Source organism: Coregonus clupeaformis, chromosome 21, assembly GCF_020615455.1.
Source record: "Coregonus clupeaformis isolate EN_2021a chromosome 21, ASM2061545v1, whole genome shotgun sequence".
In the NCBI taxonomy this organism is placed as follows: Eukaryota; Metazoa; Chordata; class Actinopteri; order Salmoniformes; family Salmonidae; genus Coregonus; species Coregonus clupeaformis.
This window is the reverse complement of record NC_059212.1, coordinates 7444129-7471323: the sequence shown is the minus strand read 5'-3', so window position 1 is coordinate 7471323 and position 27195 is coordinate 7444129. Positions and strand designations below refer to the sequence as shown.

Sequence of the window (27195 nt, the reverse complement as noted above, 5' to 3'; positions counted from 1 at the left end):
TGATTCCTCACCGTTCTCATGATCATTGCAACTCCACGAGGGGAGATCTTGCATGGAGCCCCAGGTCGAGGGAGATTGACAGTTCTTTTGTGTTTCTTCCACTTGCGAATAACCGCACCAACTGTTGTCACCTTCTCACCAAGCTGCTTGCCGATGGTTTTGTAGCCTATTCCAGCCTTGTGTAGGTCTACAATCTTGTCCCTGACATCCTTGGAGAGCTCTTTGGTCTTGGTCATGGTGGAGAGTTTGGAATCTGATTGATTGATTGCTTCTGTGGACTGGTGTCTTTTATACAGGTAACAAGCTGAGATTAGGAGCACTCCCTTTAAGAGGGTGCTCCTAATCTCAGCTCATTACCTGTATAAAAGACACCTGGGAGCCAGAAATCTTTCTGATTGAGAGGGGGTCAAATACTTATTTCCCTTATAAAAATGCAAATCAATTTATAACATTTTTGACATGCGTTTTTCTGGATTTTTTTGTTGTTATTCTGTCTCTCACTGTTCAAATAAACCTACCATTAAAATTATAGACTGTTCATTTCTTTGTCAGTGGGCAAATGTACAAAATCAGCAGGGGATCAAATACTTTTTTCCCCTCACTGTATGTTTGTGCTATAGATATCTTTATTTGAATGTTCCAAAACGTATCCTGCTGAACACACCCCTATTATCTTTATGCAGTATAATATACGTTGACATTTTAGTCATTTAGCAGACGCTCTTATCTAGAGCGACTTACAGTTGCAATTAGGGTTAAGTGCCTTGCTCAAGGGCACAGACAGATTTTTCACCAGCTCAGTGATTCGAACCAGCGACCTTACGGTTACTGGCCCAACGCTCTTAACTGCTAGGCTACCTGCCGTATAAACTCATTCCTAACTCCATTCGTGAGGTGATAAAGACAAGGAATGTAGGGCAGGTTTCCAGGATGCAGAGCCTAGTCCTGGACTAAGAAATACTTTCAATGGAGAGCCATTGAAGCTTTAGGTGTCCCTTTAAAAAGTAATGTGATGATAACCCTAGAAAATCCACACGGATTTCAACCGATATGTTGAAAACACATTTCTACAGCAAAGATGTATGAAAGGTGCCCGTCAAATTCTGAAGCAAAGGACTCAAACAGCCACAGCTATGGGACAGCCACAGCTAAGGAGTACAGAGTGAAATGCAATAGTGCTCCAGTCTTGAGTCGACAGACATTTTGAGTAAGATGGACAGACAGAAAAGCATATTAGTTGCTGCATATGCTGACATTGTTGACACAATATTGATTTTAGCTCAGCAAGGCAAAGCATTAGAGGAAGAGAGTGTATTGACTTAGCTGTGGATAAGGCCACTGAATGAGGACTAATCTTACCTTGGCAATTATATTGGCAAAGTCCTTCTCTACCCAGGTAATATGGGACCTGTCCTGATTGGGAGGTGTCAGAGGGAGAAGGGTGTCAGGTTTGGCTGTGATTCAGTGTTCTATAGTAATAGTTGGTTGCAGAGGCGATGCATGGACAAAAATAAGATTTTTATGATACTACCCTATGACATTGAGGTAGCCATCAGTAAAGGTATTATTTTGGGGACCATTATTTTGATACTAGGCCTCTATAAATAAGCCACCCACACGAGGGGCAGCAAGTGTGTGTCCTGTACACCTGGGCAGTCAGGACGGGTTGGTTGCCAAACACAGATGACAGGAAGCAGCTCTGCCCTCCCACACTTCACTTCCTGTTTCTCTTTTAACCCACAGAGAGAGACTGATGTCACCACTCACGCTCGCTTCCTGTGGCTACATGACAATATTAAATACAGTGTGTTCAGAAAGTATTCATACTCCCTGACTTATTCCACATTGTTGTGTTACAGCCTGAATTTAACCAATTAAATAGAATTTCTTCCCCCTCACCCAATAATGACAGTGAAAACATGTTTTTATAAATTTTTGCAAATGTATTGAAAATGAAATACATAAATCTAATTTACATAGATATTCACACTCCTTTGCTATGACACTCCAAATTGAGCTCAGGTGCATCAATTTCCTTTGATCATCCTTGAGATGTCGTTACAACTTGATTGGAGTCCAGCTGTGGCCAATTCAATTGTTTGGACATGATTTAGAAAGAAACACACCAGTCTATATAAGGTCCCACAGTTGACAGTGCATGTCAGAGCAGAAACTATACCATGAAGTCCAAGGAACTGAACGTAGATCTCCGAGATAGAATTGTGATGAGACACATATCGGGGAAGGGTATAAAACCATTTCTAGAGTCTTGAAAGTTTCCAAGAGCTCAGTGGACTCCATCATTGGGAAATGGAAAAAATATCTAACTACCCAGACTGCCTAGCGCTGGCCGTCTGACCAAACTGCCTAGAGCTGGCCGTCTGACCAAACTGCCTAGAGCTGGCCGTCTGACCAAACTGCCTAGAGCTGGCCGTCTGACCAAACTGCCTAGAGCTGGCTGTCTGACCAAACTGCCTAGAGCTTTTTTTTGCATATATATAATGTTTAAATATTTCTAAAACCCTGTTTTTGCTTTGTCATTATGGGGTATTGTGTGTAGTTTGATGAAGAAAAAAACAACAATTTAATCAATTTTAGAATAAGGCTGTAACATAACAAAATGTGGAAAAGGTCAAGGGGTCTGAATACTTTCCGAATGCGCTGTATATCTGGGGAAGGGTATAAAACAATTTCTAGAGTCTTGAAAGTTTCTAAAAGCACAGTGGGCTCCATCATTGGGAAATTGAAAAAATATCTAACTACCCAGACTACTTAGCGCTGGCCGTCTGACCCAGACTCTGCCTAGAGCTGGCCGTCTGACCCAGACTCTGCCTAGAGCTGGCCGTCTGACCCAGACTCTGCCTAGAGCTGGCCGTCTGACCCAGACTCTGCCTAGAGCTGGCCGTCTGACCCAGACTCTGCCTAGAGCTGGCCGTCTGACCCAGACTCTGCCTAGAGCTGGCCGTCTGACCCAGACTCTGCCTAGAGCTGGCCGTCTGACCCAGACTCTGCCTAGAGCTGGCCGTCTCAACCAGACTCTGCCTAGAGCTGGCCGTCTCAACCAGACTCTGCCTAGAGCTGGCCGTCTGACCAAACTGCCTAGAGCTGGCCGTCTGACCAAACTGCCTAGAGCTGGCCGTCTGACCAAACTGAGCAACCGGGCAAGATGGACCTTGGTCAGGGAGGTGACCACTCTGACAGAACTACAGAGTTCCTTGGCTGAGATGGGAGAACCTGCCAGAACAACAGTCTCTACAGCACTTCACCAATATGGGCTTTATGGGAGAGTGGCCAGACAGAAGCCACTTGAGAAAAAGGAACACGACAGCACGCTTGGAGTTTGCAAAAAGGCACATGAAAGACTGATATCAGGCAAACGATTCTGTGGTCTGTTGAGACAAAAATGTTACTCTTTGGCCTAAATGCAAAGCACTATGTCTGGATAAAACCAGGCACAACTCGTCACCCGTCTAACACCATCCCTACCGTGAAGCATGGTGTTGGCAGCATCATGTTATGGGGATGCTTTTCAGCTGCAGGGACTGGGAGACTGGTAAGGGTAGAGGGAACAATGAATGCTGCTAAATGCAGGCAAATCCTCGATGAGAACCTGCTTCAGAGGGCAAATGACCTTAGACTCTGACAAAGATTTACGTTCCACCAGGACAACAACCCCAAGCATACAGCCAAAGCAACGCTGGAATGGCTACAGAACAAGAATGTGAAAGTCCTTGAGTGGCCCAGCCAAAGCCCAGACTTGAAAATCTTTGGAAAGACTTGAGGACTGCTGTTCACTGCTGCTCCCAATCTAATTTAACAGAGCTTGAGAAAATCTGGAAGAATATCCCTAAATCCAGATGAGTGTACAGACATACACAAGATGACTCAAAGCTGTAATTGCCGCCAAAGGTGCTGCTACAAAAGTATTGACTCAGGGGTGTGAATACTTATGTAAAGTAGATATCTGTATTTCATTTTCAATACATTTGCAAAAAAATTGAAAACAGGTTTTCAGTTTTTCATTATGGGGTAATGTGTGTAGATGGGTGAGAATAAAAAAATTAATAATGTTAATCAATTTTGAATTCAGGATGTAACAACAAAATGTGGAATAAGTCAAGGGGTATGAATACTTTCTGAAGGAGCTGTATATGCCAATTCAGTAGAAGCTTTCATCCACAGTAACTTAGTCATGCGTGCATACATTTTTCATATGGTTGGCCCCAGGAAATCAAACCCACAATCCTTGCTCTACCAACTGAGCCACACTCTCTCTCTACAGCTATCAGAGAATACAGAAAAGTGTTAGTCTCTCTTCCGAGAAGCTGTAAATGAATGCAATTCACCCGACGTCACACTCCATAGGAAGTTCTTTGTGGAAATATGGAACAATGTGAATCTTTTCACAGCAAAGGGAAAGTGAAGGGTAACTCCAAAACGCATACAAATATATACATATCAATCACTTTATAACGGTGTGCCAACTAAAACCTTTTGCTGTAATCGTAACATCTACACAGATCCGATGTAGACTATCCTTGTTTGCCAGGCTTCTAATATCTCACACAGAGAGCAGGCTTCTAATATCTCACACAGAGAGCAGGCTTCTAATATCTCACATAGAGCAGGCTTCTAATATCTCACACAGAGAGCAGGCTTCTAATATCTCACACAGAGAGCAGGCTTCTAATATCTCACATAGAGCAGGCTTCTAATATCTCACACAGAGAGCAGGCTTCTAATATCTCACATAGAGCAGGCTTCTAATAGCTCACACAGAGAGCAGGCTTCTAATATCTCACATAGAGCAGGCTTCTAATATCTCACAGAGAGCAGGCTTCTAATATCTCACATAGAGCAGGCTTCTAATATCTCACACAGAGCTGGGAAGTGTTCCTCAAGGCTCCAGCACACTGTAGCTAGCAAAACGTTTCAAAATAATGGAAATAAAAGAACGAAAAAATGTGTGTTTCTAATAGGACAAGTGCAGACAGTACTTCCAAGTTTCACTCTGTTTCGGAGCGTTTTCTTCAGTTGGGATACAGAACATAACGCTGGGGAACGCCACAAGATTTCAAATCATTTTAAGTGAAGGTTAGAGGTTTCAGTAGAGTTGACAAGTTGACACTTCTCTGGCCTTCTTTCCTCTGTGACAGACAGAGAGGATGAGTAGTTTGGGCTAGTCAGGAGGCTATAGCCATGAAGACACCATGTGTTTCCTACCTCTCAGTTCTCTGAACCCACCGTCCTCACAGCCAAACCCTTTCCTCTAGCCCCTAAAATACACCACACACACAGCCAGTAGCTTTGAACACACGCACAAACACCCTCTCACATCACTGGCGCACGCACGCACGCACGCACACACACACACACACACAGGGTCTGAGACTTGCCTGGGGCACGCAGAAACCCTTTTTGGTGCGAAATATGTGTCTCCACATCTTGTCGATCGGAGCGTCCCATGTCACACTGTCTCTGACTTCGACTGACACACAGACGTGCTGTGACACTCAGAATAGGGCAGTACGCTAATCTCTCACACACACAAATGGGGAAATGCAAAGAGCATGTAATTGTTCACCCCCGGTAGAAGACTGATTCATGTTCACCCCCGGTAGAAGACTGATTGAATGTAAATGTTCACCCCCGGTAGAAGACTGACAGGAGGAAACAGAGACTTCCTAAGGAAGCCACAGCTCTCAAACTGAAACACACACACCATGTAACACAACACACACATTCCATGTAACAAAGGATTCTTTAGAGTCACGGCTGCTGTGTTGTGTTGCTAGGCAGCAGACAGGGACAACTGAGATGTCATGTCCTGACTGAATGAGGAGCATTACCACAGAATTCTATCAAGTCAGTCCCACAGGTGTAGTCAGGAGGAGAGGAGAGAAATGTATATTTGCAACCATGAGAAGAAATACACTACATGACCAAAAGTATGTGGACACCTACTCGAACATCTCATTCCAAAATCATGGGCATTAATATGGAGTTGGTCCCTCCTTTGCTGCGATAACAGCCTGCACTCTTCTGGGAAGGCTTTCCACTAGATGTTGGAACATTACTGCGGGGACTTGCTTCCATTCAGCCACAAGAGCAGGTCGGGCAATTAGGCCATTAGGCTCGCAGTCGGCATTCCAATTCATCCCAAAGGTGTTCCATGGGGTTGAGGTCAGGGCTCTGTGCAGGCCAGTCAAGTTCTTCCACACCAATCTCGACAAACCATTTCTGTATGGACCTCGCTTTGTACATGGGTGCATTGTCTTGCTGAAACAGGAAAGGGCCTTCCCCAAACTGTTGACACAAAGTTGGAAGCACAGAATCGTCTAGAATGTCATTGTATGCTGTAGCGTTAAGATTTCCCTTCACTGGAACTAAGGGGCCTAGCCCGAACCATGAAAAACAGACCATAATTCCTCCTCCACCAAACTTTACAGTTGGCACTATGCCTTGGGGCAGGTAGGGTTCTCCTGGTATCCACCAAACTCAGATTCGTACGTCGGACTGCCAGATGGTGAAGCGTGATTCACCACGTTTCTACTGCTCCAGAGTCCAATGGCGGCAAGCTTTACACCACTCCAGCCGACGCTTGGCATTGCGCATGGTGATCTCATGCTTGTGTGCAGCTGCTCGGCCATGGAAACCCATTTCATGAAGCACCCGACAAACAGTTATTGTGCTGACCTTGCTTCCAGAGGCAGTTTGGAACTCAGAAGAAGACAGACAGACGATTTTGTATGCGCTTCAGCCCTCGGCGGTCTCGTTCTGTGAGCTTGTGTGGCCTACCACTTCGTGGCTGAGCCGTTGTTGCCCCTAGAAGTTTCCACTTCACAATAACAGCACTTACAGTTGACCAGGGCAGCTCTAGCAGGGCAGAATTTTGACAAACTGACCACATACTTTTGTATATAGTGTATGTCACACACTTTTTCTCTTGTACGCTTACACAAGAAACACGCACACACGCTCACACATGCATTTGATCGCACAATAGACACACACACGTAGCCTACACACACACACCGTTGCTGTATCAGTGCCACTGAACAATTCCAGACAAGTCTATTTCAAACAATATCCCAGAGTTCTCTCTGTTTAGGTTACTTACTCATTCAATAGATATCCTGAATAAAAGAGCAATAGTAGGAATGGCCAATGAACCAGATGTAGAAAATGCTAAATCATTTCTGTTTTTTTTAGGACTACAAACTGGCGATCTCTCTGGTCATGATCCAGTGCGTTAAATTCTGTTTGCATATTGTATATACGACGGAGAAGAAATGACTTGCATGCCGACAGGCTGGAATTGAAATTGCACTTGCCTCCCATTGAGAGACCCAAAATTGTATGAAGCGAACCATTTCTTTGTGAATACAGCATCTCTGGCGGCTTTCATCACCTTGAGTTAGTGTGAGAGGGAATTGCTTGAAACGGAATTACATATGTATGGCACAAATATACTTAATGAGTTAAAAAACAAAATCACCCTTCAAAACCACTTCCACATTAAGTGAAAAAGCTCCTCTGTTAATAAAACACATTCCCTTTAAAACCACAGTGAAAGTGTCACTGTTTATTGGTAGTGAAATAGTTTGCTTGAAATGTAGTGTTAAGGCTTTTGTGAAAGTCCCCAAGCAGTAAAGATTGAGCAAGGCACTTAACCCTAATTGCTCATGTAAGTCGCTCTGGATAAGAGCGTCTGCTAAATGACTAAAATGTAAATGTACAGAAAGCCTAGTTTCACTATTGTGGAAAAAAATGTCCACATATTAATGTAATGCAAAATAGACACCACAAGGGGGTAGTGTGGGTCTATTCTCTGCAACAGGCCAACTCCATAGAGACCCATACAGAGTAACGCCAGCACAGATTATAGAGGCGGAGCTGCTGTGGCCAAGAACATGTTCCTACTGTTCCAGCTCAACAAAGCCCCCCCATAATTACATAGATGTAAGAGGCAGGGTGATATGGAGGGAGAGAAAGTGAGACACAGAGACAGCTCTTGCTTTGGCAATGTTAACATACGTTTCTCCCATGCCAATTAAGCCCTTAAATTGAAATTGAATTGAGAGAGACAGAGAGACAGAGAGACAGAGAGACAGAGAGACAGAGAGACAGAGAGACAGAGAGACAGAGAGACAGAGAGAGAGAGAGAGAGCGAGAGACAGAGAGAGAGAGAGAGAGAACACACAGGGGAGGAGAGGTGATAGCCCAGAGGAGAGAAAAGTGAAGGTAGAGTGCAAGACAGTGAAAGAGAAAGTGAGATGGAACTAGATCTTTAGATAAGGTGAGAAACTGCTAAAGACACCGGACAAGGAAAGAAGAGAAGAGAAAATAAAAGAACGAGGTAAGGAAACGATGTGGAGGACACACAACGCAGTCTGGCAGAGGAGAAGAGAGACAACACAGTCTATAGAGGAGAAGAGAGACAACACAGTCTATAGAGGAGAAGAGAGACAACACAGTCTATAGAGGAGACGAGAGACACAGTCTAATAGAGGAGAAGAGAGACAACAGTCTATAGAGGAGACGAGAGACAACACAGTCTATAGAGGAGAAGAGAGACAACACAGTCTATAGAGGAGACGAGAGACACAGTCTAATAGAGGAGAAGAGAGACAACACAGTCTATAGAGGAGAAGAGAGACAACACAGTCTGGCAGAGGAGAAGAGAGACAACACAGTCTATAGAGGAGAAGAGAGACAACACAGTCTATAGAGGAGAAGAGAGACAACACAGTCTATAGAGGAGAAGAGAGACAACACAGTCTGGCAGAGGAGAAGAGAGACAACACAGTCTATAGAGGAGAAGAGAGACAACACAGTCTAATAGAGGAGAAGAGAGACAACAGTCTATAGAGGAGACGAGAGACAACACAGTATAATAGAGGAGAAGAGAGACAACACAGTCTATAGAGGAGACGAGAGACAACACAGTATAATAGAGGAGAAGAGAGACAACAGTCTATAGAGGAGACGAGAGACAACACCGTCTAATAGAGGAGAAGAGAGACAACACGGTCTATAGAGGAGAAGAGAGACAACACAGTCTATAGAGGAGAAGAGAGACAACACAGTCTAATAGAGGAGAAGAGAGACAACACAGTCTATAGAGGAGAAGAGAGACAACACAGTCTATAGAGGAGAAGAGAGACAACACAGTCTGGCAGAGGAGAAGAGAGACAACACAGTCTATAGAGGAGAAGAGAGACAACACGGTCTATAGAGGAGAAGAGAGACAACACAGTCTGGCAGAGGAGAAGAGAGACAACACAGTCTATAGAGGAGAAGAGAGACAACACGGTCTATAGAGGAGAAGAGAGACAACACAGTCTGGCAGAGGAGAAGAGAGACAACACAGTCTGGCAGAGGAGAAGAGAGACAACACAGTCTAATAGAGGAGAAGAGAGACAACACAGTCTATAGAGGAGACTAGAGACAACACAGTCTAATAGAGGAGAAGAGAGACAACACAGTTTATAGAGGAGAAGAGAGACAACACAGTCTGGCAGAGGAGAAGAGAGACAACACAGTCTATAGAGGAGAAGAGAGACAACACAGTCTGGCAGAGGAGAAGAGAGACAACACGGTCTATAGAGGAGAAGAGAGACAACACAGTCTGGCAGAGGAGACGAGACAACACAGTCTAATAGAGGAGAAGAGAGACAACACAGTCTATAGAGAAGAGAGACAACACAGTCTGGCAGAGGAGACGAGAGACAACACCGTCTAATAGAGGAGAAGAGATACAACACAGTCTGGCAGAGGAGACGAGACAACACAGTCTAATAGAGGAGAAGAGAGACAACACAGTCTATAGAGGAGAAGAGAGACAACACAGTCTGGCAGAGGAGAAGAGAGACAACACAGTCTGGCAGAGGAGAAGAGAGACAACACAGTCTATAGAGGAGAAGAGAGACAACACAGTCTATAGAGGAGAAGAGAGACAACACAGTCTGGCAGAGGAGAAGAGAGACCAGTCTATAGAGGAGAAGAGAGACAACACAGTCTGGCAGAGGAGAAGAGAGACAACACAGTCTATAGAGGAGAAGAGAGACAACACAGTCTGGCAGAGGAGAAGAGAGACCAGTCTATAGAGGAGACGAGAGACAACACAGTCTAATAGAGGAGAAGAGAGACAACACAGTCTATAGAGGAGAAGAGAGACAACACAGTCTGGCAGAGGAGAAGAGAGACAACACAGTCTATAGAGGAGAAGAGAGACAACACAGTCTGGCAGAGGAGAAGAGAGACCAGTCTATAGAGGAGACGAGAGACAACACAGTCTAATAGAGGAGAAGAGAGACAACACAGTCTATAGAGGAGAAGAGAGACAACACAGTCTATAGAGGAGAAGAGAGACAACACAGTCTGGCAGAGGAGACGAGACAACACAGTCTAATAGAGGAGAAGAGAGACAACACAGTCTATAGAGGAGAAGAGAGACAACACAGTCTATAGAGGAGACGAGAGACAACACAGTCTGGCAGAGGAGAAGAGAGACAACACAGTCTATAGAGGAGACGAGAGACAACACAGTCTATAGAGGAGAAGAGAGGGGAGGATGAGACGGTCCACTTGGGCCGTGTGCCAGGTTGTCTGACAGACACCCTCTTAGTGCACCGCCTCGGTGCTCTCCCTCTCCTTCCCCCTCTCCTCCCTCCTTCCCCCTCTCCTCCTTCCCCCTCTCCCGAGTGTGCAGCATCTGTAGAGTCTCTCTACAAACACTGGACCCCAGCCCAGAGAGAGGGGGGAGGGAGAGAGAACAAGTGCTCAGTCCAAACATTTGAGCTCACAGCCAAACTCCAGCCATGCCAAGCCAGAGGAGCATAGGTCATATCATATCCACTATGAAACTACTGGAACTGAAATGTAGCACATCACTATCAGAAACTAGGTCTAACTTCACCAACTAACACTCCCAGACATTGATACACACACACACACCCACACACACACACACCCCTACTTACTGTGAATTATACCACACACACACTCCACAGTAATGTTTTCACACTGTTCCTAATAGCAGCTCCTGCTGCCTGCATGACTACACCATGATTATATATAGACAGCGCTGAATGCATGGGGCGGCTACTGTAGGGAGAGGACGTCAACATGAACTCTCACACTTGGGAAACGCACAGTCAGCTGGATTTGGCTCAGACGAGGAAGATAAAAAGTGCTACAAAAAAACCTGTTGAAAATGGATCCAACTGATTCTGATTCCCACACACACAATTAGCTTACCTCACCTTAGTGTGTGTGGCCTCGTGATGTCATCGTTTGGGTTCAAACACACAAACAGTAGATTAGTGTAGCATCATTACAGAGGAGATAAAACCAAACTTAACCCTGGTCACTGTGATGAGTTCCTTTCACACAGTGTGTGTTTGTGTGTGTGTGTGTGTCTACGTACACAGTAGCATTACTGAAGCACCTGGGCCTTGTCGGCAGGTCAGGGCCCCATCATTCAAGTGATGAACGATGAACAGAGGAATGCCCCTCTCTCTGTCCCCCTCTCTCTCTCCATTTCTCCGTCATGCCTCCTCTCTCTTCCATAGAGACAGTGGAGCACTGTTCAAGCAGAGTTCTCTTTCTTTCGCTTTCTATCATCTCTCTCTCCTCCCCCCAGAGAGACGTGAGCCCCTCCTCCCCCCAGGCCCAGCAGAGAGAGACGTACTAACTGTAAGTCTCTCTGGATAAGAGCGTCTGCTAAATGACTAAAATGTAAAATGTAAACGTGATCCCTCCTCCCCCCAGGCCCAGCAGTGAGAGACGTGATCCCTCCTCCCCCCAGGCCCAGCAGAGAGAGACGTGATCCCTCCTCCCCCCAGGCCCAGCAGTGAGAGACGTGATCCCTCCTCCCCAGGCAGCTCCCCCCAGGCCCAGCAGTGAGAGACGTGATCCCTCCTCCCCCAGGCCCAGCAGAGAGACGTGATCCCTCCTCCCCCCAGGCCCAGCAGTGAGAGACGTGATCCCTCCTCCCCCCAGGCCCAGCAGAGAGAGACGTGATCCCTCCTCCCCCCAGGCCCAGCAGTGAGAGACGTGATCCCTCCTCCCCCCAGGCCCAGCAGAGAGAGACGTGATCCCTCCTCCCCCCAGGCCCAGCAGTGAGAGACGTGATCCCTCCTCCCCCCAGGCCCAGCAGTGAGAGACGTGATCCCTCCTCCCCCCAGGCCCAGCAGAGAGAGACGTGATCCCTCCTCCCCCCAGGCCCAGCAGTGAGAGACGTGATCCCTCCTCCCCCCAGGCCCAGCAGTGAGAGACGTGATCACTCCCCCTTCCAGACTCCTTGACAGGTGAGTAAAGCAGCTGAGAAAGAGGGAGGGGGTCTGACATCACCTGTGTGTGTGTGTGTGTGTGTGTGTGTGTGTGTGTGTGTGTGGATATTGTGATGTCACGAGAGGCTACACAGCTTTCAGCGGGATTGCTCAAGTAGTGCAAGGAGACCAGGTTCAACCAAAACAAGGATTTTATTAAAGGTCTTGGGAAACTAACGAAAGTATAACACAATACTGTTCTCTGGTGGCTCTTAAAGGGTAACAGTTCAGGGATGTCTCTTCCACATCCAAAATCATACCTCTCCCTCGCTCAAATAACTTTTCCCCAGTCTTACTGTCTTCCACGTTGCAGCTAGTGGCCAACCCAGCAAAACGTCCGTCCAAATGTCCCACACGTATTTCCACAGGTGCATATATCCAAAGGTGAGTATTTCCCAAAGGTAAGTATCTCCAAATCCTTATATTCCTCATGGAAGTGGACGTGCAGCACTCTTGTCCTCCAGAGAGCCCAGGTTGGAGACTGTGTCTCTTCCCTTCCCAAACCTTCAGCTCATCAGCTCCTCATTGGTTTCAGCTGCGTGGGAAGATTGGCCATAGAGGGTTGGAGTTCCCGACCATACCAGCAGATGGAGCCATAGCTGTCTGGGTTTGCAGCCATCTCAGGGGATGTAACGTCCCTCCAGGACACAGCCTCTCGTGACATCACACATCCCCCTCTCGGGACCGACGTCCTCGTCGGGGTAAAGGCAGCGAAGAAGGCATCACGCCGGGAGAGGGCGTCCGCATTGCCGTGGTGCTTGCCAGACTGCTCTCTCTTCAACTCCTCCAACTCTAGGACCAGGGACTCAGCCTCCTGTTGTCTCTCCTTGAGTTTCTTACTGAACGCATCAGCCTTGGTTTTAGCAGAGTTTAGCTTCTGTTGAGCAGCTTTCAGTTCCTTCTCTCTCTCTGCCTCCGCATTCTTCATCTTGTTCTCCAACACCTTGTACTTCTCCTCTGCCTTCTTCTGGACCTCCTTACTCCTGCGCAGGGTCTCCTCACACTCTCGATGGTCCTGCGCAGCCTCTCCAGCTCCTCCTGTTGCTTAGGGAAGGAGCTCTGTTGGAGTTTAGCCTGGAGGATATCTAACTCTTCTGTCTTCATGTCTAACTGTTGCTTTAACAAACGATACCTCTCAGCGGTCCCCTTCCAGACCAGACAGTTCTTTGTCCAGATTCTGTAGCTCCGTCTCTGTGTCGGTCTGGGCACCTGCCATCCCTATCAGAGCCCGGGCGGGAGTGAGTAATTGGAGGATTGCACCGGAGCCTTCCCAGGATGAGTCTTGCCTCTCCGTTTCCGAGGTACTCGGGTTATCCTCTCCTGAGACTCTCTCCAGAGTGGGTAAAAGGCTGGGCAGTCTCGTCCCAATTAGGACAGGGACGGGGAGGGAATCAACCACCCCCCGCCGTCGTGTGTATGGTTCCCCGTGTGCTGGTCATTGTAAGCTCAGTAATGGGGTATTCTCTGGTGTCCCCATGGACACAGGAAACTGGGAGGACTTTCCCCGGGGTCAGACACGTTGGGCCCACCAAATCCTTACGCACCAGGGTGGCCCGGCTACCAGAATCCAGTAAGGCCTCCACATCATGGTGATTCACAGTTACCGGGCAGGTGGGGGGGTCGATCTGGGCCGCCATCTACGACTCCCAAGAGCGAGGCAAAACGGTGTGTGGGTGCTGAGCTGGAGGACTCCGCAGTGGGCATAGGTTCATCGGCTGGTTTCCCACACTGCCAGGAGATATGTCCCATCTCCCCACACCGGTAACACTGTCGAGTTTCCCCCTCCTGGTGTACTCTTCTTGGACCCGCCTGGTTTCTGGCTCCCCCTGAGCCGGGATAAGTCCTGACGTGGCTGGGTTCGAGACCTTGGGGTCCTTTGGACGGGTTCTTCCCATTTGTGGTGGGGCCGCACTCCTGGGGTCTTTTCGGGAAGCATTCAGCATCTCCGCTGTGGCCTGGTACTTTTCCACAGCTTCCACGGTCAGATCAGCCGTGGTCAAGGCCTGTTGACTGATGAACCGTTTTGCCTCATAAGGCAGGGCGCGTAGGTAACGCATCCACCACAACGGCCTCCACCACCGCCGCTGCTGTATTCCTCTGCGGATCCAGCCATTTCCTTGCGATTCGGACAAGTTCATGCATCTGCGCCCGAGGAGGTTGGTCTGGTTGGAAGGTCCAGCTGTGAAAGCTGGGCCATACCAAACTTTGTGAGTCCATATCTGCTGAGGATCTCAGACTTCAGGGCATCATAGTCAGTAACCTGGTCAGGGCCCAGGTCCCGGACAGCATTCAGCGATTCCCGGTTAGAAAGGGGGCTAACCGACCAACCCCACTGTTGCTTGGGCCAGGCTTCCCCTAGTGGCCGTGGCCTCAAATGCATGCAGGTATGCCTCAATGTCATCGGTAGCTCCCATCTTAGATATAAAGTCACTTGCCTTTATTGGGCGGGTATTTTGGACCACCTCTGTCTCTGCAACTGCAATTCCTCTGCCTTCAGAAGGTTGGCTTTCTTTTGCTCCTCCAAGAGAGCCACGTTTGCTTGCATCTGGGCTTGCTGGCCAGCAACAAGGGCTTTCAATATGTCCTCCATTTCAGTCGGGCGGGGAGCCTACGGCCAACTTGGAAAACTGGGTGATCAAACCTTCGGTATCCTCCTCTGACATGCACTATTAACGCTTGAGCGTGCCTGTATTCTCCACCATCTGTGATGTCACGAGAGGCTACACAGCTTTCAGCGGGGATTGCTCAAGTAGTGCAAGGAGACCAGGTTCAACCAAACAAGGATTTTATTAAAGGTCTTGGGAAACTAACGAAAGTATAACACAATACTGTTCTCTGGTGGCTCTTAAAGGGTAACAGTTCAGGGATGTCTCTTCCACATCCAAAATCATACCTCTCCCTCGCTCAAATAACTTTTCCCCAGTCTTACTGTCTTCCACGTTGCAGCTAGTGGCCAACCCAGCAAAAACGTCCGTCCAAATGTCCCACACGTATTTCCACAGGTGCATATATCCAAAGGTGAGTATTTCCCAAAGGTAAGTATCTCCAAATCCTTATATTCCTCATGGAAGTGGACGTGCAGCACTCTTGTCCTCCAGAGAGCCCAGGTTGGAGACTGTGTCTCTTCCCTTCCCAAACCTTCAGCTCATCAGCTCCTCATTGGTTTCAGCTGCGTGGGAAGATTGGCCATAGAGGGTTGGAGTTCCCGACCATACCAGCAGATGGAGCCATAGCTGTCTGGGTTTGCAGCCATCTCAGGGGGATGTAACGTCCCTCCAGGACACAGCCTCTCGTGACATCACAATATGTTTAACTATACTTGTGGGGACCAGAAGTCACAAGCCACAAGAATAGTAAACAAACAAAAGTTTGACCAACCGGGGACATTTTGTTAGTCCCCACAAGGTAAAATGCTATTTTTAGGGGGTTTAGGGTTAAGGTAGAATTAGTATTAGGGTTAGTATTAGTTTTAGGGTTAGGAGTTCAAGTTAGGTTTGAGGGTTAGGGTAAATAGGTTTTGAATGGTTATAAATAATACTGTATAACCCTGCGCACTTGTGCAGATCTAAGAGGATTTGATTGGAATAAACAATATGGTGAAGCTATTACCATATTGCTGACACCTGTCAGATCCTCTCAGATCTCCACAAGTGCATAGGGCGCACGGCTTAGGGGTCCATTTGGGATCGGGCCCAGTTGTACCTACCATAGATAACAACAGAACAATACTATGCAAATGCTAGCAATAGTAGCTTCAGTTAGCATAGGCTAACAGCTAGTAGGTACATGTCAACAGTGATGGAAAACATTTCCAAAGGCAGCAATTCAGCTACAAGCTGTTAGCGTTACCTGCTTAAGTTGCAGGAAATGCTGACGTGACTAGTAGTATTAGGAGGGTGTAACGTCTGGAGTGGCGGGATGGGTCGATGGGAGAGGAGGATGTCGGTAATGAAAACAATGAGGTCATCACAACGCTCAGCAGGGCTAGGGGCTGACTGCAGAGGAACTGCTGTAGCATGTCAAGCACTACTGTGGAATATGAACGTGACACACAGCAGCCTGCAATTCTCTTCACACACACCTCCCATGTCTTCCTCGTACACACCTCCTCCCATAGCCCACGTCCCATGTCTTCCTCGTACACACCTCCTCCCATAGCCCACGTCCCATGTCTTCCTCGTACACACCTCCTCCCATAGCCCACGTCCCATGTCTTCCTCGTACACACCTCCTCCCATAGCCCACGTCTTCCTCGTACACACCTCCTCCCATAGCCCACGTCCCATGTCTTCCTCGTACACACCTCCTCCCATAGCCCACGTCCCATGTCTTCCTCGTACACACCTCCTCCCATAGCCCACGTCCCATGTCTTCCTCGTACACACCTCCTCCCATAGCCCACGTCCCATGTCTTCCTCGTACACACCTCCTCCCATAGCCCACGTCCCATGTCTTCCTCGTACACACCTCCTCCCATAGCCCACGTCCCATGTCTTCCTCGTACACACCTCCTCCCATAGCCCACGTCCCATGTCTCCCTCGTATACACACACACACACACACACACACACACACACACACACACACACAGACACACACATTCAGGAAACATTACTTCACATCCCCACTGTGGGGAAGAATCCAGACCAGCTGCTTTATACACTACATGACCAAAAGTATGTGGACACCTGCTCGTCGAACATCTCATTCCAAAAATCATGGACATTAATATGGAGTTGGTCCCCCCTTTGCTTCTATAACAGTCTCAATTATTTTGGGAAGGATTTCCACTAGATGTTGGAACATTGCTGCGGGGACTTGCTTCCATTCAGCCACAAAAGCATTAGTGTGGTCGGGCACTGATGTTGGGCAATTAGGCCTGGCTCGCAGTCGGCGTTCCAATTAATCCCAAAGGTGTTCGATTGGGTTGAGGTCAGGGCTCTGTGCAGGCCAGTCAAGTTCTTCCACACCGATCAACAAAACATTTATGTTCCCACGGGGGGCCAGTATAAAAAAAATATGTATTCACTAACTGTAAGTCGCTCTGGATAAGAGCGTCTGCTAAATGACTAAAATGTAAAATGTATGTATCGCTTTGTGCACTGTCATGTTGAAACAGGAAAGGGCCTTCCCCAAACTGTTGCCACAAAGTTGGTAGCACAGAATCGTCTAGAATGTTATTGTATGCTGTGAAGGGAATAGTTCCCTTCACTGGAACTAAGGGGCCTAGCCCGAACCATACAAAACAGCCCCAGACCATTATTCCTCCTCCAAACTTTACAGTTGGCAATATGCATAAGGGCAGGTAGTGTTCTCCTGGCATCCGCCATACCCATATTCGTCCGTCGGATTGCCAGATGGTGAAGCGTGATTCATCACTCCAGAGAACACGTCTCCACTGCTCCAGAGTCCAATTGCGGCGAGCTTTACACTCCAGCCGACGCTTGGCATTGCACATGGTGATCTTAGGCTTGTGTGCGGCTGCTCGGCCATAGAAACCCATTTTGTGAAGCTCCTGACGAACAGTTCTTGTGCTGACGTTGCTTTCAGAGGCAGTCTGGAACTTTGTAGTGAGTTTTGCTATGTGCTTCAGCACTCGGCGGTCCCATTCTGTGAGCTTGTGTGACCTACCACTTCGCGGCTGAGCCGTTGTTGCTCCTAGACATTTCCACTTCACAACAGCACTTACAGTTGACCGGGGCAGCTCTAGCAGGGCAGAAATGGGACGAACTGACTTGTTTGAAAGGTGGCATCCTATGACAGTGCCATGTTGAAAGTCACTGTGCTCTTCAGTAAGGCCATTCTACTGCCAATATTTGTCTATGGAGATTGCATGGCTGTGTGCTCGATTTAATACACCTGTCAGCAATGGTGTGGCTGAAATAGCCGAATCCACTAATTTGAAGGCGTGTCCACATATTTTTGTATATATAGTATTCCAGACAAGCTGCTTCATACCAGACATCTCCAATGTGGGGAAGATTCTTAGACAAGCTGCTTCATACCAGACATCCCCCCTGTGGGGGAGATTCCAGACCAATTGCTTTATACCAGAGTCAAATCCTTACTACCCTAATACAGTGCCTCTCCTCGCCACTCTCCAGAGAGGCCCTGCCTCCTTATTAACATAAAGACAGTACAACCCTGTACCCGGTGCCTTCTCCACATTAACATACAGACAGTACAACCCTGTACCCGGTGCCTTCTCCACATTAACATACAGGCAGTACAACCCTGTACCCGGTGCCTTCTCCTCATTAACATACAGTCAAATACAACCCTGTACCCGGTGCCTTCTCCTCATTAACATACAGTCAAATACAACCCTGTACCCGGTGCCTTCTCCTCATTAACATAGTCAAATACAACCCTGTACCCGGTGCCTTCTCCACATTAACATAGTCAAATACAACCCTGTACCTTTCAACTCCCAGCTTATTTAACCAGCCAGCCATTCCACCTTTTCTTCCCAGGTGGTGCATGACATTCTCTGACTGGTTGCGTCCCAAACGACCACCTATTCCCTGCACTACCTTTAACCGTAAGAAGTGCACTATACAGGCAATAGGGTGCCATTTGGGAGCAGCCATCTTTAGTGTATACAGAAACATTCCACATTAGAGCTCCCCTATACCAAATACCCCTCACCTAGCTACATGCTCTCCATCCCTCAGTTGGTAATTCACTCTCCCATAGCACCCATCTACATCCGATATCTACATCTGATACAATCGAATAAAAACAGCCTTTGGATCACTCATTAGCTTGTAAATCCCACAGTAATTACTGGGTATAGATACGGCTGCAGTGCAGAGTGACTGACCCAGTTGAGACTACAGTTGGATGTAGATAGAGTGTTTAGCCTTAGTTAATGCCTCGCCGCCTACGCCGGCGCTGCTGCCACGGCAACCCGGGTCAAAGGTTAGTGTGCTGTGCTCCGGGCCACACCCTGGTGTATAAATGTAAAGACAGTTGAGAAGAAAAAAAACAACACACAAGCATTAAAGCACACACACACACACACAGTGAGGACAGTAGACACTCGGAGACAATAGCTGAAGGGAAGAAACTTTGGCCAAGTCGGATTTCAAAACGCAGACGGCCTCCATTAAAAATAAAAGCAGCAACAACATAACCAATGTGAAGATGCTGAATAGAGGCCAGCTGAGCCAGACCACACAACAGGGGGTTGAGTGGTAGTGGGCGTTGTGGCCATGGTCCTCAAGGCTCTGGGCTAAACCAGGCCGTCTGTCACTCAGAGCAGGCTGCACACTGCCTTCAGTTCAAACCATGCACACAGACCACCACCTGGTGTCCAGAGACACTGAAGGGCTTTTCACCCTACTGAGCCAAACCGAACAGAGCCAGATTGAGCTGTACCCGAGCTAACCTGGTTATACATCAACCACCCCAGTTGCTTGACACGTGCTGAAAAGGACAAATGTGAAACGAAATGAGACAGCAGTCTGGTTGGGGTCAGCACGGTAGTGTGAAATGCTCAGATACTGTATATTGTTCTTTCCAGCACGGTTCCACTAACTCATTATGGTAGAAAGGGTCATGCTCAGAGACAGGACTATATCTGGGTCATTCCACGAAAAAGGGTGCCTTTTGCGTCCCTTTGATATTTTAAGAAGAAATTGTGCACCCAATATTGAATCTTAAAAGCCTGTTATATTAAATGAATGTATATACCACGTGGAGAATTCTATAAATCTGATTTTTATATGAATGTAGACTTGCTATGTCGCTCTGTGCATCCTCTGTGACTTCTAGGAAGATTTTTTACCCACTTAACTCCAACATTTCTCCAAGTTTTCACCATCATTGTAATGCCCTAGTTATTTTGTTGCTTTGACAAAGATTATTATTTATTTCATGTGATTAGTGATTCATTTACGTCTGTCCCTCATTTGAAAGTCAACCCTGTTATGTGAACTGAACTCTCGTTTTAATATGGTGAAACTATTCCTTTAAAAAAAAATGTTTTTCAAAAGCAACATTGAACATCTAATAGATATCCAATTGAACATCTAATAGTCAAATCATAGTGTCTCTACTCTTTTTGGCCATTTTCTGGTGTTTTGTGGTCGAAAACTGAGCTGGTTGAGCATAACACGTCAACCCCGTTATCCTTAGATACAGGCTAGAAATATTGTAAATAAAAAATAATTCTGAAGCTTGCATTCAATTGCACACAACAAGCGTCAATTCCCCGTCACAAGGGGATTCATGGCTGATTTAAGAAGAAATAGTCAACCCTGTTACGGTCAACCGTCACTTTATTTGGCACTTACTATAGTATTTTTTAATTTATGAGATGGGAAAACATGTTTTTTTTTATGTAGTTGAACATGTGATCTTTAAGACAGAATGTTAAAATTGGGTGACATACATACATACATACATACATACATACATACATACATACATACATACATACATACATACATACATACATACATACATACATACATACATACATACATACATACATACATACATACATACATACATACATACATACATACATACATACATACATACATACATACATACATACATACATACATACATACATACATACATACATACATACATACATACATACATACATACATACATACATACATACATACATACATACATACATACATACATACATACATACATACATACATACATACATACATACATACATACATACATACATACATACATACATACATACATACATACATACATACATACATACATACATACATACATACATACATACATACATACATACATACATACATACATACATACATACATACATACATACATACATACATACATACATACATACATACATACATACATACATACATACATACATACATACATACATACATACATACATACATACATACATACATACATACATATTTACCAAGTTACACTTCTCAAAAGGCACCGAATTGGTGGAACAACCCATCTACTGAGGATCAGAGAAAAACATCTGGCAGAGGTTAAAAGGCAGCGGCTGCATCTAAAACAGCACCCTATTCCCTACATAGAGCTCTGGTCAAAAGTAGTGCACTATTTTACATTTTTAGTCATTTAGCAGACGCTCTTATCCAGGCTTGTACTGTCTGCATACATTTTTTAATTTTCATACTGGCCCCCCCGTGGGAAACGAACCCACAACCCTGGCGTTGCAAACGCCATACTCTACCAACTGAGCTACACGGGACTACTATATAGGGAATATGGAGCCATTTCAGATGCAGCGAGAGACTGCAGAGAGTAAATGGCACCCTATAGATGAGACGTATAGATGACCTCAATGGGTAAATCATTTAAAAAGGAAAAAAAAACTCTGCCCTGTCTCTACACATAGAAACTATGGCAACTGTTGGCTCTCTCTCTCACAACATTTGTTTTCGTCACACAGAGAAGGTTACAGTGGGTTCCTTTGTCACAGCAGACAACAGTAGTAAAACGTTAGTTGATGGTGATCGAAGTGTATCTAGTGACAAGTGTTAATTAGCCTTCTGCATTAGAATCCCCCCTCCATACACACACTGATTAATGGAACCTCCTTCGGCTGGGCAGCGATACATTATTACAGTGTGTGTGTGTGTGTGTGTGTGTTTGTGTGTGTGACTGAATTACAGTGGTTCTGTAGATGAATGAGGTGGGAAAAGCCCCATAAACAGACAGGGGGAGGATTTATGTGAATGGGTACTGCAGTAGTGAGGGGAAGGATGGTGTGTGTGTGTGTGTGTGTGTGTGTGTGTGTGTGTGTACACCTTTACCCTGTGACATGTCAAAAGGGTACTGTGTTGTGGTGCCGAGGAAAAGCCGCAGTAACCATGACAACTCTTCGCTCGGCAGCGGAAGGATGGAGAGATGGATAGGAGATTGAAAAGTGGGCGAAGCCCATGGAGGCTTTACTGATATGATGGAACCAGCTGACATTTCCATCTAACCTCACATACACAACAGAAAACATTAGGCTACATCTCAAATCCTATGAATGAAGACGTAGCCTAGCGAGTACTGACTGGGCCCATATCAATAGGACTATATTTGTATAGACAAACAAATACAAACAGTGCTGTAAAAATAAATGATTGGAAAACACTAGTCAATCTCACAAAACGGTGTGCAATCCGGGAAAGGCGATGAGATCTGCTGGTTGGATTGGTTTAGGTTGAATTGGTTTCTCTGATTGCACTTGTGTCCAATGCCATGTGGGCAAATAGCTCAATAAAAAGGCATGAGGCTTGAGCCCATTGCTATATTGGATAAGAGAAACACAATGCATACACAGCAGATGCCCTGATATGGGAACCCATCCCAGCCAAATAGAATGCTGCTTCACTGCCAGACAGAGCGAGGCTGGGATGGGGGGGGAGGAAAGATCGACCTGGATTCAAATAGGATTTGTTTTCTGCTAAATACTTTAGCTGTGCTTGATTGATCATGCCTAGTGCAGTGGAACCAATGGAATAGTGGACAAAGGTGCAAACCCCGACCATCTGGCACTCCAGGAGGGCTCAGTCAGGCACGCAAAAGTATTTGAAAGGAAACTAATACTATTTAAACCCAGGTCTGTGTGGGGAGGATAGGATAGTAGCACCTGGTGATTTAGTGTCCTCCTCCAGCCCAGCAGCAGTGTGGGTAATTAGACTGTAAACCATGCTCCATTCTGTCTCACCTCCCCATCCACTCCTGCTGGGAGGGGGACTAAAACCACTAAAGCAGGGTTGCCTGCCTACTAATGATGACGCACACGGGTGGAAACAATGGACGTCAACGCTCGACAGACACACGCTCAGGGCCGAAGCAGGATCATCACGATCGCCAAAACGATACAAAGCGCACGTACTGTAAATCCTAGAACCAGAGCCTGAGATAACCAGACGCACTTGACCGTGCGTCCTGAGCGCCCACACCCCCAGGGTCCGCGGAAGCAATCAGAGTCAAAGCTGATTAGGTAGTGCAGATCCTGAAATGCCATTTCATTTTATTTTCAAAGCCCTCTGGAGTGGTTCAATTAATGCAGAGCCACAAACAAAAAACGGGGTTCTGAGTCAGTCAAGTCAAAGCTTGGCTAGAGTAGGCATTCACCAACAACACTGCAGGCCCGGTGTGAGTGAAGGAGTCATTCAGTAAAACTAGAGACCCAGTGTGAGTTCAAAGTCCAGCCGGCTTCAGTGAATTCCAGCCGGCTTCAGTGAATTCCAGCCGGCTTCAGTGAGTTCCAGCCGGCTTCAGTCAGTTCAGACTAAAGTGCAGACAGATTTTCCATGACAAGTTGTTGTTCAAAGACAAGGCTGCCAGAGGGTAAAACAAAAGAAAATCAGGTTCTTCAATCAGCATTGTAGTTCTCAGCATTCAGCATTCCCTAAGACATTGCATTGTCAAGGCTGTTTTTAAAAGGGGTTCACACTTGGCATTGCGTCAGCTGCAGCGCTGAAACTCAGCTAAAAGTACTTGGGCCATCTAGTCAAGGAATATGTTCCTCCTTCATTATCTGCCTTTCTTAAAGACGTGGTGATGAATTACAGAGGAAGAGATGGAGAGATTGGGCAGACAAAGAGAGAAGGAGTGAAAGTGGTAGTCTAGAGTGAGAAAGAAAGACAGGAACAATGAAAGGGCATCTTCAAGCGCCGGTGACTTTTCTAATTTGCTCTGCGTCTGCTGCGGCCTGACGGATGGTGAGAACGCCAAGTTAGTTTGATCACATGATCCTGATGGGATTAATGGCCAGGAGGACCAATGATCTTTCAGCAGCTGCAGGAGGAACCAATGGCCTTTCAGTGACGCAGCAGCAGCGGTGGTGCTTTCTCATGTCACGACACAAGGCTTCCCTCTGCAGTGGGGGTGGAGTAGCAGACTGTCCCACTGCTCTAGGATGACTTCCTGTGACCAATGATGAAAATTATACTTTATCGTATGCTTGCGCAGAAATTTAACAAATTATTGAAACAAGTAAAACACCATTTAAAAACAAATCGCTAGGATTAACAAGGGATTGCTGTTGAAAGAGAGATACACACAGGGAAATAATCATGATATCATGACTAATTTCATGATGTCAATCATTTTATATCATGGACACGCATTCTAATCGCCTCATTCCATCTGAATCAAGTGCCACAGGAGACAGTATCATTCTGTGTGCACGACCGCTGCCTTTACGAAAACACTTCGACAAGAGTAGGAGATGTGCGAGACATTAATTAGCCAAAAGCGATTTGCATTTAAAAACAGTGTTTATTTAACTGCTCCTCCGCAATGTCAAAGGTCAAGAAGAGTTCTCTTCAAATGGCAGACACCTCAACGCTTGTGTAGCAAGTCTTCACCATGGCTCCCAATGGGTTTCCTTTGAGCACAGGAACAATCCAAGGCATATATAGAGGGATCGGAGATGGAAGAGAGTGCTACAGGCTGAGGGACAGTTACCGTCAAGGCCGGAATTAAGTGGAGAGAAAAATCACAGTATCTGAATACAGAGATGCAGAGTGAATAAAAGGATGAGGCTTTGAAAATGAAAAATGTGGAGAATGTAGCTTTTCCGAGAAACAGAAGAACAGTTGACAGACCGAAGGTAATGACTTATCAGAGCAAAGATTGATACAAATGAAAATGAAAAAACACATACCGGTTCTGTCCTGAACCTCAACACAGGGTTGTATTCATTAGGCACCAAAAAAGGAAGGAAACTGACTGAAACAAGGATGGACTACCTGAACTTGTCCAATAAGAAATGCAAAAACGTTTTGCCAGGTGTTGTCTTAGAAAACTGCTCATGGTTTTCCCATGTATAAATACTGTATAGGACTTTCACAGCAGAGACTGTGTCACGACAAGCTCAGTCTCCAGTGTATTCACTGCCAACATCATTAATCATATTTAGCCATTCTAATTTATTAAGAGAATCCCTCAGGAGGTAATAGTACAGCTGGTCCAATTAAGTTGTCCCACTAGTGAAGAGCTGAATCCCCAAACAGCACATTAACCAAACAAATAGGCTCAATCACACACAATAAATTGTCAGGCAAGTCTACACACACCCTATATCCCACGTCTTTTAAACTCTCTCTCTCACACACGGTAGTAGTGCATTAGTAAATGATACTTATCCCCATCTACTCTTCCACTCGTTCTAGGAGAGTGCTCATGCATGCAGACAAATTGCTGTAAAGAATTGGGAGGGATCAATCTGCAGATTTCCGCAGGGTCAAGTGGAATTTAAAATTGGTCTCAGCAAACCTCATACATCCCTATACTATTATACTAGTAGGATTTTCCTTAAAGTAGGCATTAGTTAATGGTTCACATAATCCATTTAAAATGAATTATTCTGACACTGTTTAGATTATGTTTTATGCTCAACAGGGAAACATACAATATCTAAAGTTTTAATCTTCTACAAAAGAGGAAAGGCATTGTTTTGCCTTACATGCTCTCCGGAGACATCAATGTGTGTGTACAGAGATGTATTAGTGCGTGCCACACACTCAAACTGTGTAACAGCATTTGTTTGGCTAGACTTGGAATTAGGCTTGGGCGGTATCCAGATTTTCATATCGTCATCCCGTCCTTCTCTCATCCCGGGATTTACAGTATTATGGGCATAGCACACAAGGGGCGCTAAAAACTCAAGAAAAGCCCATTAGGCCTCCATTGCCAGAACGCTAACAGAATTAGCACCAACTAACAGCAAAATCACATAGACGCTGTTAGCTAAACGCTAACAAGTGAAAACAAACATAACTAATTGCAAAGACAGGCCAATCCAGCTCAAAGTTATACAAGCATTGCTAGTAGCTACCCAATGTAATTTTCAGTGACACATGCTTTTCTGAAGAGCAGAATGTGTACTTCAATATTCACATGGAAAAGTCCACAGACCCACTAAAAGGTTTTCGGAGCCATCGACTCAGTGGGTTTGTCCAACATGTCTCTGGACCTACGCATTGCCACAGTCATACCCTGTATCTAGTTTTGTCCCGTGGAATAAATATTGTGGATCTAAATGTTTTTCCTCATAATACTGGACTATCGGACCACCATCCTATTACATTTGCAATCGCAACAAATAACCTGCTCAGACCCCAACCAAGGATTATCAAAAGCTGCGCTATAAATTCTCCGGCAAACCAAAGATTCCTAGATGCCCTTCCAGACTCCCTCCACCTGGAAGTAATAAAGCATCCTGAAAAAGCCAAACCTTGACACGGAAACTGTAAAAAATGAAATCACCCTATATCGAATCTCCCATTACTCTACAACATTTTTGAAAAAGCTGTTCACTGTCTTCCTGAAGACAAATAATGTAGATTAAATGCTCCAGTCTGGTTTTAGACCCCATCATAGTACTGAAACTGCACTCGTGAAGGTGGTAAATTACCTTTTAATGACGTCAGACCAAGGCCCTGCATATGTCTTCGTGCTCCTAGACCTTAGTGCCGCTTTTAACACCATCGATCACCACAATCTTGTGGAGAGATTGGAAATCCTAATTGGCCTACACGAACAAGTTCTCGCCTGGTTTAGAGCTTATCTGTCAGAAAGATACCAGTTGGTCTCTGTGGATGGTTTGCCCTCTGACAAATCAATCATACATTTTGGTGTTCCTCAAGGTTCCGTTTTAGGACCACTATTGTTCTCTCTCACTCACTCACACACAACCTCTTGGTGACGTCATTCGGAAACACAATGTCAACTTACACTGCTATGCGGACGACACACAGCTGTACATATCGATGAAACATGGTGAAGCCCCAAAATTGTCTAGCCTGGAAGCCTATGTTTCAGACATAAGGAAGTGGATGGTGGCAAATCTTTAACTTTTAAACTC

The 27195-nt window shown here is 45.9% G+C and overlaps 1 protein-coding gene across 2 annotated transcripts in view; it reads right to left on the bottom strand.

Moving 5' to 3' along the window:
* Positions 1-27195, bottom strand: part of LOC121539004 (ribosomal protein S6 kinase alpha-1) — a 107871-nt gene that overhangs the window by 37695 nt on the left and 42981 nt on the right. Inside the window, exon 1 of one of the 2 annotated variants that reach the window (XM_041847166.2) lies at positions 1360-1407. The exons of the other annotated variant lie outside the window; for it this stretch is intronic. The gene's annotated coding sequence lies outside the window, so the exon portion shown is untranslated. Of the gene's footprint in view, positions 1-1359; positions 1408-27195 lie in introns of those variants that run through there. 2 annotated transcript variants of the gene reach the window in all.